Source organism: Solenopsis invicta, chromosome 10, assembly GCF_016802725.1.
Source record: "Solenopsis invicta isolate M01_SB chromosome 10, UNIL_Sinv_3.0, whole genome shotgun sequence".
In the NCBI taxonomy this organism is placed as follows: domain Eukaryota; kingdom Metazoa; phylum Arthropoda; class Insecta; order Hymenoptera; family Formicidae; genus Solenopsis; species Solenopsis invicta.
This window is the reverse complement of record NC_052673.1, coordinates 9,760,449-9,776,258: the sequence shown is the minus strand read 5'-3', so window position 1 is coordinate 9,776,258 and position 15,810 is coordinate 9,760,449. Positions and strand designations below refer to the sequence as shown.

General features: G+C 37.4%; 1 non-coding gene across 4 annotated transcripts in view; it reads left to right on the top strand.

Moving 5' to 3' along the window:
• The window catches only part of LOC105193562, a 77,528-nt gene that overhangs the window by 50,004 nt on the left and 11,714 nt on the right, over positions 1-15,810 (top strand). For 2 of the 4 annotated variants that reach the window (XR_005575705.1, XR_005575702.1), the window contains exon 1: positions 14,024-15,782. The exons of the other annotated variants lie outside the window; for them this stretch is intronic. This is a non-coding gene — a transcript (uncharacterized LOC105193562). Of the gene's footprint in view, positions 1-14,023; positions 15,783-15,810 lie in introns of those variants that run through there. 4 annotated transcript variants of the gene reach the window in all.

Here is a 15,810-nt window from a genome sequence, read left to right as displayed (position 1 = left end):
GGTAATATAATAAAAAAAATTCACTTCTAAGTATTTAGTATTTCCTAATGATTGATTGTATTATTATCTTTAGTAATACCTGTTAAATATTTAGATAAAAAAATTAATTTTGGTATATTGACTGAGTATTTAATTGGCATTATTGCACTCAGCATTTGGTGTTACTAAATTTTTATTATTAAATTTTTTAATGCAATAGTTATGCAAATAGCTGAGAATTAATATAATGCTAAATAATTAAGTTTTGTCATATTGGATACTTAATTTTTCAAATTAATCTTAAAACTTTTTACAAGGAGCCTCGTAATTCAGTTTCTCTGCTTGAGACTTATGTTGAGATCTTGCATCAAGATCTCAGTTAAGCGGATACAGTTACACGAGATTTTTTTTTATGTGTGTGATGTCATCTTTTTACATACTTCAGATGTCTTTTTTTAAATATATATTTCGGATATTAACAATATCCGCCACATTGAAAATTTTGTTTCATTCAAGCGAGTACGTGCTATACATTTTTGATTTGTGGGTCCCATTGAATTTAAAGCTCAGGTCCACGGGAGGTTAAACTCCGGGCCTGATTGGCGTAAATGTAATATTAATCCTTTGAAATATCTCGGTCGGCTCTCGCCCACCGCTCGAATTAACATAAGCCTTTATTTATTGACAAATTCGGGGCGACGCAATGAACTCTTCCGTGATAATCCCTGTGGCAGCGACGCACCTGCGGCGGATAATTTGTAACACATTAACTGTGAGGCCGGAGTTCCCCGAGCTTTTAGGCGCGCAATTCGATATCACACTTCAGAAAACAGGAATTCAATTTAAAATAAATCTATCAGTCTAATAGATCACGAAAGACTCTTCGATTTAATTATCAATCGACTTTAATAATTTTTGAATTTATCGTTCACAGTAGTTCGTGGAAAAATGATGAAAAATCGTTCACAATTAATATCACATTCTGTAAATGTTTATTTATACAAATCAGGTCGTAAATTTTTCTTATTCGCTGGCATAAATAATATCAAATTGCAGTACATTTACTGAGAATCGCTAGGCGTACCTGGAAGCCGTTATTTTATGATTATGCAATTACGAAATAATTTATATTTGGTACGTACGTTCCAGTAATCAAATATTCAAAATGCAAACATCCTCGTCGGCTTAACGCTGTCCCGCTAATCTCATCTGAGCTATCCATTCCCTCATCCCTTCTCTCCGTCGACGCTCGAGGGATCTTTCTCTCGTTGTCTTTTTTGGGGGATTTCTGGTTTGGGCGGTCGTAGGAAGTATCGCGGCTGGGTGGTCCTCTCGGTGGTTGCATTGAGACGTCAGCGCCGAAGTAGCCTGCGCTAAAACCCCCGTATGCGTGTGTTCCCCGGGCGCAGACCCCGCGGCCCCGCTTATTCCGAGGTGAGATTCCGTTTGGCGAATAAACAGCTTGAATGCTACCCGAGGCTGCTCGAGGTCCTAGATGAATTCTGGACCGTTCGCGGAGACGTGACCGATTCGTTCTTACGTTTCAACGTGCGAGAGCGATAACGTCTCGGAGGTTGATAAGCTGGCGGCCCGCGGCGGCGAAAGAGCTTAAATTAGGAGCACGCGGTGAGGAAAGGAATGCGGTGATAGAGGAATGTGGAGCAAGAAACGGAGCGGCGGCGGAGATATATCCTAATGGAATGCGTACGCGTGATAATAGCGTGTTTAGTCGGGAAATTAACGACTCTAAAGCTATTTCGCGTGGTATACGCGTGCGAACTTTAGCCCGAGCTTATTCATCTGCGAATCTATTGCGTTCCGCGTTATCTCTGGAATACCAAATGCTTTAAAAATTCGACGGTTTTCTATATCTTAAGCACTCCTTTCGAATTTCTCAAGATCCATGTGTGCTTAGGTCGCATTGAATATCCTCCGTGCAGTTATGCAAATCGTACTATTACAGAAATGTACGAATTTCCATAGAACGGCCAAGCTCTATGATCGTCGGCGACCATTCGCCGGATGGCGCGGCTTTCTCATTTAGCATACATTTGCAAACAAATTGCCGGCTGTGTTTGCTCGACGATATTATCGCGGGACGCCGCCTTAACGGGCTTACGCTTATGCAAAACGAAAAATTACGCGGGCGCGCACATGTGGACTGTTACTTTCTTACGTCACGCTATTAAGCCCGCGTATAAAGTGGCCGCGCGGAGGCCTCGCCGTCGAGTACGAAGCGTATTGTGCGATTTGACACGAACGTCTAATCGCAATGATGGGGCACCCGACGTTAACAATTCGTAATAGCCGGGAATTACGTCGGCGATGGCGGGCGGGGAGAGCCGCGGCCACGCTCGAACGGTCGACAGTAACTTGAAGCGCTTAATTTCCGCGAGCGACACGGAGCTATGCAGGTGAGAGTGCACTACCATCGGCGCGGCAGCAATCGATCCCTCGAGGAAGTAGCACTTAGCAGGAGTGGCGCCGAGTTTTCGACACTGCGTCGTAGGGTTGCAACGAGAGTTGCGTTTCGAGTGCCAATTGAGGCCCGAGCATGTACGCTTCTTTCATTTCTGCCGCTGCAGATCTGTTGCGGCATAGCGTGTATTTCACGACGTTGGATTACGAAAGTTTCGCGATTTAAAGATCGTTAGTTTTGCAAGTGATAATGAGACTGCGTTTGCGCGTACCCGCGAACGGAAATTTCATTTCCGTCGTGAAGCTGAATAATAATTTTTTTTTTTTCAAGAATGAGGAAATTGTAATAACGCGTAAATGATCTCTCCGTGCTAAAATGAAACCGAATGAACGTTATGGAGCCCGCGGCTGTCACGATGGATTATCCTAGGCAGTATATATGTAGCAATTTATTCGTCATTACGGCGAGTGTAAGAAATTGGTAATACTTTGCCTCGCTTCGCGTTATACTCTTAATATTACATGTTACAGCTTCCCCCTGGCCACGCTGAATTAATCTTTCATAATATTTTCTCTTTATACATTTAAATTCTCTTTATACATTTACGACTTATCTTGTTATAAATTTAACTTTTATTCGAAAATTTTGCATTTTATTCCGAAACTAAAACATCTGATTGCCTGTCTGAAGCATCTCTAAGCACGGGATACACAAATCTACTTATCTATCTAATAATTTACCGCTTAATAAAATGCATTTTTGCCATTTTCATGATTAAATGATACGTATTAGGTTGGCAAAAAAGTCATGCCGTTCTTTCTCTATGTAAAGAAAAAGCATTTTTTCATAGAAAGCGAAAAATTTCATTTACATAAGAAACACAATAATTAGATAAATAGTTTGACATATTTCGACGTCTTACATCCAATATGTAGTTTGGAAACTTTCCTTTCGTGTTCCATTTGTGACGTAAATGCGACAGAGGCGACTTGTCTATATTTAGAGCATACTCTCTTTTAAAATGCCTCAACTGGAACACTCTTTGGATTTTATTTCCTCTTGTGTTTCGCGAATAAACGCCGCCGTCATGTATGCTATTTTCGCGACGAAGAACCGCACGAAGCGCGTTCTCCACGCGCGTCGGAAGTCCCATGGACTTTGATAAATGTACGCGCCATGTTCGTCCCGGCAGCGACTTGCCCTCTCGGAGACGGAGAACGCGGCTCGTAGGATTAACCCAATTTCATCTTCCCACGAGCATCGTCGTGCTCTTCTTCTCGAGAGCGCCGCGCCACGCCGAAATGCTCGAGGCGGCTCTCGGTGCAGAAACTATGGTCGCCTTACACGTGATACTCGCGTTACCTTCTCGTCCTTGTTTCGTCTTCTGCTACGAATAATAAGCGGGTACACCCGCTTCTTACCGGATAAGAAGGCTCCCGACAGTCATTAGAGCCTTTCTCCGGCCGCGATCCATCGCGCGCGATAAGATAATGCGCACCGCCGATGATTATGTGTGCGTCCAATTTTTTTTTAATCGCATCAATTACGCGTTACGCTCCGTACGCACGCGAGAGCACCTCGGAGGCGATAGATATTAGATAATCCCCCTAAATGATGTACTAACGTTAATGCGCGAGTAATTTGATTCGGTATTTAAATTAAAAATCCAACTAGTAATATCTTTAACTGTTCTTAAAGAAATAGATGTATCACAAAATTGTGTGATACTAACTTACCTTAAACAATACGTACTTTTTATTCAAAAATATGTATGAAAGTTTTAAATTGCACCAATGAAAAAGAAAAGAAAATATATGTACTTTTCTTTTTTACTTTGTACTGTTTTTTATTGTTTTGTTGTACTGTTACTTCTTTAATCTTTGCGATTAAATTTTATATTCCATTAAAATATGTTATTTGAAAAATAAGGATATATATATATATATATATATATATATATATATATATATATATCCTTGAAATGTAACTGTGGTGCAAATTTTTTTTTAATAAAATTTAAGTTACGTTTTAATGGAACATAAAATTCAACACAAGTAATTAAAGAATCTTTCACAAGGAATTAAAGAGGTAACAGTACAAAATGAAAACAATTTAATTAAAATAAAAAAATATTTAATATAAAAACACTTGGCGCTGCTAGAACTTCAAATATAATTAAGTAGTAATGTTCAGATTTTTGTTATTACTTATAAATTGTTTTCATTGTTTTTCTTGTTTGATTTAGCAGCGTCATGTTTTTTTACATTAAAAATATTTCTATTTCAATTAAAATTTTTTAACAAAACTTTTATTATTATCTCTTTTCAATTCTTTGTGTTTAAATTATCTAACGTCAGTTTTAACATATCAGCTTGAAATTTATCAACGACTACTCCTAAATCTTATATATTAATTCCGAACTCTCTTTGATGAATTGCATATCAGTTTCGAGACATTACGATGCACATTAATAAAAGTTTGCGAGAGGTACAGGCCCATAAATCAATCAGTTACCAATATAATACAAAAAGAAGATCAATGAAATTTAACGTAGTGTAATCCGAATAAAATCGATAGCAAAACCGTTCGAAAAGCATCCATCTGCGTTCAGCGGGCAATTTCGAAGTTACACGTTTATACTTCTCACGTTCGCTTTCGTCCCTCTCTACCTGCAGTTCGTCTCTGTCAACGTCGTAAACTATTACCGATTCCCAGCGTATCCCCGCATTTGCTGGACGTCCGTCGTATATGCTCGCGTCTCGAGCGCAGCTAAGCTCACCGGTCCGTCCAATGACGGATCGTCGAACCACGATCGGGATTAATTCCTACGAGGGACGGGCCCGTGTATCGGCATCGACGTGCATACATACGGTACGTGTGCCCAGCTGCAGCGCCTCGCGCGCATCGATCTCGCAATACAGATCGGCGGATTATACGAGGCGGTTGGTCGGGGCCGCTCCTATAAGGCCCCGTATACACGAGACGAGGCGCTCGTGACATTGCACTGTCTATGATAATACGACACGTAAACTCCATAATCCGCTCTACCAGCGTCGCTCCGTACGATCTCTCTCGCGAGATCTATCCGCGTGGGAGATCCACGACTTTTACGGGCTCTCCGACGTGTCCGTCTGGAATTTTGCGGTTTACGCGGGAATCGCGACGAACGATCGCATGGAAAAGTTCCCTTCTCGTGAGAGAGATCTTTTTGTGAAAGTGACGCATAAATATTCGAATTTTAATCTAACCCAGTAGGGCACTGAGATACTACACATAAACGGGAATGGGAATCATCGTTTTCAAAGTAAGCACTAGCTGAAATAACTACTTTAAATAAGTATAAAGAAGATTATAAAATGATAATAATCTATATACACATGTTATCATATTTTAATCAAACTGTTTCCTTCATAGTTATAGGAATAAAATTCAAAATTTAACAATATTAATGTTAATATTTTAATGATATGCGCTCAATGAAAGAATATTTATTTTTTTTTATTTTTATTTAATAAGGAAAAATTATTTTCCAATCAACTTATGTATAAATTACTTATGACATTATTTATCTATTGGGTGTGAAATTGACCTGACCATAATATTTTACGCAAATTTTACCATAACGGTAAAATTGCCAATATTAAATTTAATAATGATGTAGGTCTCGATCCTCTTTATCTCTTGCGTGGACCACCATGCGAGCTACAGTAATTCTTCATTCGCATACACCCGGTATATAATAGCACCTCAGCAACAAGCATAGTAGCTTTAACACACCGTGACACCCTCGGGCTCCGAATGATTTCAATAATAATAGGGATTTCGGTATTAATACAGCGGCGCGTTCCTCATATCCTTTGATCCCTTGAGCATCCGGGTTCTCTCAAGAGCACCGGCGGAACCTCCGAATCTCTTTCGCAAGAGGATGGGAGGAAAAGCTGTCTCGCGATCGTGGGAAAGCGTGTCTCGCCACGAGTAATAAATGCATCACGACGACACGACCGTGCGAGCATTTCTCCAATTAATCGCGTCGCTCTCGAAATTAAAGACCCTGCACAATTAATTTATTTGCCTTTTACTCGATCGCGGGGAGTGGGAGACGGATAAACCGCGGACGATACAATCTACAGTAACTTCGCGTATATCGATTAACGATTGCGCAATTGACAGCGATCGCCGCCGCGGCCGCCGCCGTTATTCGGGTTACGGCAACCCGCAGAATCGTTATTGATTACGTTCGCGCTCACCGCAGTTAGCAGTTACGAGCGGCATCATGTCTACGTGGTTCTTCGTTTATTTACCGCGACCATGACACGTATTAATTGCGAGAGCGGTAATTTAGATTTGTCCTTGCGGGCGCTTTGCGTCGCGATGTACATACAGGTGCAGATGGAGAACCGAACGAACGTGTTCGGTGTCAGTTTTGCGTAATGCGAAATTGGACACTGTCGGCCTATTTGCGGGTTCCGGGTAAAAAGCGCGTGACAGGAACTGCGTTCATTATTACTACACAGTGGCGCGCGTCAAAGTGATTGTTACGTACGGTCATCGCTCGGGTGATTCACACGTTTGTAAATTAAAATCTGAAGCTCGATTTAGATGTGCTTGCGTCAAACAGAACACAGTTAATAAAATTTAAATCATATAAATATAATGTACTGACAAAATATCTAATAGTTTTATAAAATAATTATAACTTTTACAAAAAAAGAATCATATATATTTATAACATAATACATTTTTAAAAATTATTTATTCCAATTACACGTTCGTCATGAAACATTATAACGTGTTTTGTCTTTATGAGAATTTAGGAGAGCCCATCTCGCAGTTTCTTCTTTAATGCGAAAGTCAATTTGTACGGATGTACACAATTCAATTCAATATTCGTTGAACCGATCTAGCGGCAATACAGTTGGATGAAACGTAATATACGTATACGAGACGATCCGCGATAGATGAGACAGCAAAAAAAGTGATCGCGAGAAAACGACAATTCGCCCCAATTAAAGCGACCAGTTAGACGCAATTATTATCGCAGGCGGTATGCGGCACCCTCGCGTTACTTGATAGCGCAATTAACGTCGTCTAGCCGGGGCTCCGCGTGTGAAACACGCGCGCCGGTGAACGCGAGGAAGCGAGCGAGCGAACGGACGATCGCATTAATCGTTAACTATCTCGTACGGCGCGGCGCAACGACGTTTTAAGCCGCCTGTAAAGGCCGTATAATGGTGACAGCCGTAAAGTTGCAGAGCCGCATCCAATTAATTTCCCTTCTCGGCCGGGGAACGATCGTGTTCGTGGCGCGAGCCCGTCTCGTTCGCCCCGCGGAAATCCATGAAAATTAATTCGACGCCATGAAGGCGACGCGGATCTGCGACACGCGACCGGATGCGAGAGAAACCTCGTCCGAGGGATCTACAAGGTCTTCAGGCCTTGCTGTTCTGCGTGCTGGTACCCTGTAGGTGTATCAGTTGCGAAGAAATATACAATGTATACGTTTAGCTGGAGTTTAAGCTTCCATAGAAATCCTAAGAATCGTTTCATACACGTTCATTCAAATTAGATGAGGTTTACCTAATTTGCGGATCTTTTCTACAAACAGAAATTAAAAAGAAACAGATTTTTAAAACTTATTTTATTTTCACAAGAGTAACAACGCGGCAGCTACATAGAAATCTTTCTTCGAAATATCAAAGTTATGGAAAAACAATTAATGTGTTTAATATTTTCATAGAAAATTATAACTGTATTATTTAATGTGTTTGAAATTGTAATAATTATTAGTGTAACTATATCAATATTTAAAGAAAAGGGTTTCCTAAATCTTTGCAAAATAAAATGTAGAGACACGACTTTTAAAATTATCGCGTCAGACAATTTACGGATTTAATTTCACAGAAGTAAAATTATTTATTCACACTGGTTAAAAATGCAGTTTATGGAAGGTGTACTAATTGGGCATTAGAGTAACTAAATGTATATTTCCTGGCCGTCGGGAGAGGTATTAATGAAGTAATTCACAGGCGATTTATTAACCGTGGTTTTAATTTAATAGCCAAATTATCTCTTGACTTATTTCTCTGATGTTTCTGCGCGTGTTATAATTGAGGTATAAAGAACTTGAATACTTGAATCGCGAGGCTTGTTATAGAAACCGTGGGATTCGCGGTGCAGCGAGGAAATGCGATTTAAGTCGGTCGAGGCCCGGCGACGCTTCCTCATCGCCTGAGAGCAGCGCTCGCAAGTATAACGGGTGTGATACAAAGTATGCGCGCGGCCGTGACGTGACAGGAGGTCCAGCGAGGACACAATATTCCTCGCGACGTTCAATAACTCAGGCACTCGTTACAATGCGTACCTAACAATTATAAATAACCTGCGGCGCGGAGGTTCGCACGAGACATGACTTACGATTGCAGACCGTTTACAAAGAGTCCTTCACGTTAAAATTTTTCGATGAAGTAATCCTTGAGTGACCAAAGTATCGGCATCTCATAAATTTGTGAAAAAAAAAAAATATATAAAAGTACAAAAGTATAAAAAAAAGTGATAAAACGAGAGTTGATGTCTAAGAAAATAATAAACTTTACTTAAACTGGCATTTCAGATAACGCAAGAGAAGGGCGAGGAGCCGCCGTATCACTTGAACAATGGTGGCATATCTGCAAGAGAGAATACAGTCATACTAATGCGCAAGTGCATTACCGTGTAAATATCATGTACATTGCTACAATCAATGAAGTACACACGCGAAAAGAACGGCGCACGCTGCTAATATGGAGCCAGGCCGCAGCCAACCATTGCGGTTTGTGCAATGCAGGATGCACTAATATGGTTCCGCGGGCCTCGATAGAAAGCGAGATACATACGTTATGAGACCGTACGTCGGTCCCTTTGCATACCCACCGCCTCGGTAAAATTCGCGCCGATTCTTCGAAAAATTTCTTTTCTTAATTGCGTCGTGTGGGTTGCAGTTTTTATCCGTCGGGAATTCACCGAAGTATAATTACCATAAAAAGTACGTTACTCTTTTTGCTTTATTCGCGAATAAAATTAAGATCTTAAAGATTAAATTGCATAAAGTTTAAAGTTATTTAATTCAATCAAATATACAAAATTATTTAAAATTCAAATTTTTTTGTTAACAAGCTAGATTAATAAGAATAACGGTACAATACTTAAAAGCTCTGATTTTTTTTATAAATCATAATGTGTGTTGTGTTGCAACATAGACATAGGATACATAGACCGAGCATTCGAGGAGTGGGGGTAAAGCTCACGCGTCAGAAAATAAAAAGAGATAGCATGCTTTGGACCACTATTTTGTCGTTTTCTCTTTTGTTTTCTGTTTTTTTTTCTCCAAAGCATGTTATCTCTTATTAGTTTCTGACATCTTTCACTTCTTGAATGCTCGGTCTATGTATCCTATGTCTATGGTTGCAAATCATACATTTATATCAAACATTATCAATATTTTAATATTTAATTAAACTTTAATTAAAACTAGAAACTTTTTTTTATAACTTTTGTATTTTTGCATTTTTTTCAAATTTTGCAATAAGTTTTCAAGAGATTCCACAGATTATAAAATGCTTCAATGTAGATGCTAATATCTTTATTACTTTAATTGTGCGTTTAATTGTGCGTGGCTTTGGAAATGATTCTCTCGCTAGAAAAGCAGGTAAGGTGCTTTTTTCGTGTGCAAGCATTCCCAGCAATAAAAGATAAAGAATGAAAAAAAATGCGCGTGAATAGATCGAATGCATTCTGGTTCGGCAAGAAAACCATTCGAAGAGGCCATTCGAAGTGGTTTACTCAACTATATCTGCTCGAATAGTTATCGCTCGACCTTAGAACGTCTCAAAACCTGAAGCGGGGCAGGCAGGCACAACTTAAGTGTTTTCTTAAAACGTATCCACCTCTTTTTCGGCGTACTCCGATATTCACGTCAAGATGAAATTGGAGCCACTGACGGAGGGTGTTATTTTTCTCGGGGAAGAGATCGAAGGATAAACAGTGAACTCCGTTGAGACCTTAAATACATCGAATAAAAATTTTTTTTCAGGCAAGTGTAAATCATGTGTGAATGAATCAATATCGCTGTTTCTTCCTGTGTTTACAGTGAGACGATAAGATTAATTGAGAAATAAACAGGTGTCTATCACACGGTTAAATGTTGCACGCAACTTTTCCTTTAAAGTTTATTGCCTTAATTTTGAAAAGTATAAATAAATATACAAGTGCGCAATATATTTTCTGAAATTAATAAAATTGATTAGATTAATTGCCAAAATTAATTGCCAAAGTGCGTGCAGTCAAAAAACCCAAGATAATGATTTTTCAAAATGGTTTTTTGTAGATCAATATCCGATAACTCAGTAGTTTATCAGATTACTTATTATCGTATTACTTATTATCGTATATATGTATATATATATATATATATATATATATATATATATAAACGATAAAATACAAACCAATAAAAGGCCAGAGTGAAATTTGTCACGTATTAAAATACAAGTGGCGAAAGATTAATCGCCGTTTTATGGGGGCGGGGGGGGGAAGGGAGATGAGTCGGACGCTGTATAAACTCGACGAGACTTTCATGTACACGTCGTGATCTTTTATGAAACCATAATGCTCGCTACAAATCCAGCACAAGATACTTACGACCATTACGAGTGATTCCACTCGTTTTAGCTCGTTCTCTTCTCGTTTTCTCTTAAGGCGCCACGATATCTTCTCCGGCTTTTTCCGTCTCCTTCTCGATTATTCGCATTTTGCTCGACGAAATCGTAAATCGTGAAACCAGTTTAATGAACGGTGGACAACGACTCGTGATACGCTGCAGAGACGTTAAGAATCATCCAAACGCGGCGATTGTAATTGGCAGACGGAGGGAAGGGAAAGTCGAAAGTTCGCAGTGTCCTTAAACGGCACTTGCGGGCGTAATTATTGTTAATCACTAAAGTTCAGAGATATATGGTTAACCGCGCTAAACCTAAGTGTCTTCAAATGTTGTATTTATGCGAAAGCAGGTATGAAAGATTACGATAATAAATCTATTTTACGGGTGACGATTACATTATAGTTATTACAATAATTACAACAATAATCGTTGCGTTATGGCAATAAATTCCCGCACGGCGGGAATAAAACTTCCGGAATTCCGGAGCGCTAACATCAAAACTATACGAGTTGAACGAGCGTAAATAATTCATATTTTAGTTGAGTATTACTAATACTCTTGGAAAGAAACGGCACGCATACTTATCCTTCCTAATTCGATAACTTCATCCTCTATAAAGGATTATCATTGACACTAGTTCTACCAAGAACAATTATGATATAGTTCAGCTTCTATATATGATTCGTTGTTTATTGCATGTTATTACACGTTGTATGCGTTCTCGTAAGATTTAGGATGCCAATTTGCATCGACAAGTCTGTCTCGCGTCCGTCGTTACAACGCGTTACATTTTATCGCGGCGCGTCGGAGATCAAATACCTGTAAAGATCATCGACGTCCAGGAGATTTACGGCGTGTCACGCGAGGGGTCGTCAGCCAAATTGTTTCACATTGATTTTCAGGTCGGGTGGCCTGTACGGCACCGCGGCCACTGCCCACACGCGATGTCTCCGCAAACGCATTGTGGTTTCCAGGCGCTTATTTATGCACGGCCCGCCGTTTCCGCCCTTTCCGCTTGACGTTTAGGGCCGTTGACTCGCTTGACTTCGTCGTCGTACGGCGAAGTCGCTCTGTCGATGCTCCACCGCTGTCACTTTCTCGCTTCGCAGGCTTTTATCGCAAACAAGTCTTACGGACACTGAATTTCATGCCCTTACGATCGTACAAATTTTATTAATTCAAGAACGTAATGACTAAAAAATTATATGCGAATATAATAGATTTTATTTTATTTTGAAAAAAATGTAAGATATTTATTGCAAAAAAAAGTTTACGCAAGAAGAGTTCAAGCTAATATTATACAAATACAATAAAAAAAAGAGAGACGTTAAAAGAGAGAGAAGTTAAAATTGTATAAAATCTAGCCCTCTCAAACTGCGTGCTTTGGACGAGCCTATACAGAAACGTTTTCCTCTCAACATTATCAGTACAAGAAGAATGTCCCATTCATACTTTTATATGCCGTTTATGGGCGCGTTATGCGCCATATCAGTCTTATCAACACTTCTAAGCCGCCTACAATTTATGCACGTGTATGCGCTTGTATGTGTGTAGAAAAGATCACGGATAACGTTCGCTTGTGTCTTTTCATCTACCTAAGTATGAATTACTCTTTCTTTAAAATCTGTAGAGTATTCTTTTTAGCATCGCTTTTTTAATAATAAAAAACAATATTACTGTATATTAATACTAGCAACTATATTTTTAGATTCATCAAATTTTTAAAGATGTATTACATTTATTTTCAAAATAAAAAATTATAAGAAAATTAAGAAGAAATTACAGATTGTTATATATTGACTTTAAAAGTAATACAAAAGATTTATTAGCGATTTTCTACCTAAATCAAAAGTTATTTTAATAAGAGATGATAAAAAAATGTGCTCTAAGGAACATGTTTTAAGAAATAATAATAAAAATTTAAACTATTTTATACATGAATTTTAAATGTTTAAGATAATTTATGCAAAGTTTCATTGTTATTTTGTTGCAGAAATTAGTTGTTCTATAATGAAATAAAACAAAACTTATTTACTTATTTGTTAACTTATAAAACTAAGTTTGGAAATTGTGCATAAATCATCTTGAATAAGATATTTTAGTAAGAGTCGAACGATTTATTTAAAATATTTGTACAAAAAATTGAGATTATTTATTATTTCTCATCATTTTTCAAATGTTAATATTAAAGCAATAAAAAAACAATATTAAATAAAGTAAATAAACGATAAAAATGTATTGTTTAGTAAAAATAGATTGTTATAATTACAACTTTTATACGTATTTTATACAGAATTTTTTAAAATATAAATATTAACATATTGGTAAAAATATAATACATCCTTAATTTAAAAAAATATTTTTAAATTAATTATGAAAATTTGCGCATGATTGTGCCGTCGCGTATTTCGATGCTCGTGTCTAGTTTCTACCTTCGCACGTCGTCCGCGCACTCACTCTGACAAGTGATTTTTGGCATTTTTGTTCGCGCGTTGATTCCTGCGCGACATAATCGCGAACAGTATCTATAATCTTTTTTTTATCAAAGAGATTTTATTTGAAGGTATAGTTAGAGAACAATTAAGTTACATTATAATTCAAATCTTGCACATAAATTTCGGTTATTTACAAAATTAATTTTAGTCAATTGTAAACAATATACATATATACTCTCTTTTTTTTTGTATTCTTGACGAGAATATTTTAAATTCTAAATTTACACATATTCTTCTTATGTAAAACAAGCAGGCAGAATTATATTTTTCATAATATTTGTTTTCTGTTTTACATAATACATTACATAATATTTGTTATTAAAGTAAAAAGAGTACTTAATACTCATAATTTAATATAATATAAATAAACATTTATTTTATTAAGATTAAAGCTCATTCTACAATGATCGCGACATAAGGAACGTGTTTACAACTTTACAAGAGCCGTAACGGCCGTAACTAAAGTCGTTCAGGTTATAAGAGCTCATTTCTTTAAATGAACGTAAATAAGATTGCAAGTGAAATAAATTATTTTCATTTTTTGTGCATTACAACCTTATGTTGTTAATCAGTCAGCAGCACAATATGCTGATGTTAAATAACATATTGTTCGTACATTTTATAGTTTCATAACTAAGAAATACTTTCTTTTTTATTCGTAACAAGAAAAAAAGAAATTATGGAAGAAGAGAACGTTTTGGATTATTTGAGGAGAACGATGAGCTCGACGATAAAGAGCTCAATAGTTCAGGCAAATTTTTTTTGTGTAACGAATTAGAAAAACTATGTAGCAACAATGACATAAAGAGATTAGCTTGTGCTACTGTTGAGGAACAATTGTCCAAAAACAAGACTGGTAAGTATTTGCAAGATTTATTTACTTGAAATCTGTCAAGTGCTCAGAAATTTTTATTAAAAATATTAGGCGACTAAAATTAAAGCAGCAGAAATGATAAACGGCAGAAAATTAAAGAAGCTGGGATTTAAACTCAGGATTCTTTCATTCCAATAGAGAGAGAGAGAGAGCGAGAGAGAGAGAGAGAGAGAGAGAGAGAGAGAGAGAGAGATGAGGGAGAGGGAGAGGGAGAGAGAGCTAAAGGACAATGAATAATCTTGCTGTGTTCGAAATATTAAAGCTACAAAATTTGCAAATAAAGAGGAGTTGCATACACAATATACATATATTTAAATCTTTTCGCATTCTTTGAGTGAGCGTCATTATATTGATTGTATCCTCGAGACAAATTGCAGAGTTTTTTAAAAAAACTGGTTCCTGTCGGTGACGTTTCGGCGACACAATCAAAACATGGGAGCGGCAGCTATGCGGTAATAATATTATCGTGATTAAAATATCGAGAAAAGAATAGAATTGCACTATGAACATTTTCTTGTGTATATCGTATGATGCTAGAAATCGGTTCAAATTCTGGATCCGAAAAAAAATTACTGAAACTCGATTCGTGCAATGAACACAAGCAACTCGGATGAAAATTTCATAATATAGAAACCTCGTATAGAAAAATGCATCCTGTCCCATTTTTCCGTACTAGATTCAATTTATACTGCCAATATTAATTTCTTATAAATAATAGATGAATGTAGGTTAATGTAACGTTGGACGGAAATTGGAATGCATCGGAAATTGTAATTTTCACAATCTTTAATAAATAAAAATCATAATATTTTAATATTACTATAAAATTCAGTAGATAACCTCAGATATTCGAGTATAATGCTATCTAGAGTCATCAAAATACAACCATTTCTATTTGAGAACTTGAATCGGGAAGTTATGCAAAGTTAGACAATCGGGGCTTAGCGCTTATCTTTATGACCGAAACCGACATCAACGGACGACTCAAGGCATCGCCGAATACAAATTGATGAAATTACGCAATCAAATTTCGCATATTTTCAGCGATGTTATTCTAATAAATGCATCGTCAACGTAAACAATTTTTTTTAAGATCTTTTTTAAGTATATGTCGATATTAAAGAAGATTTACCACTTTTATCGCCGAATTTTTTTTATGGTAAGGGATGAAGGACGTTTGTTCTACTACAATGCTCCTTAATTATTCAAAAACAGGCGTATAAATAGGCCAAAGCGAATCGCAAAATTCCACCGTTTGATGTGCACTCTACAGCGATTCAAAGGAAGACCCCAAGGAACTTCGATTCCTGCTAAATTGTAGTAAGTCAACTTTACTTTTTCATCTTTC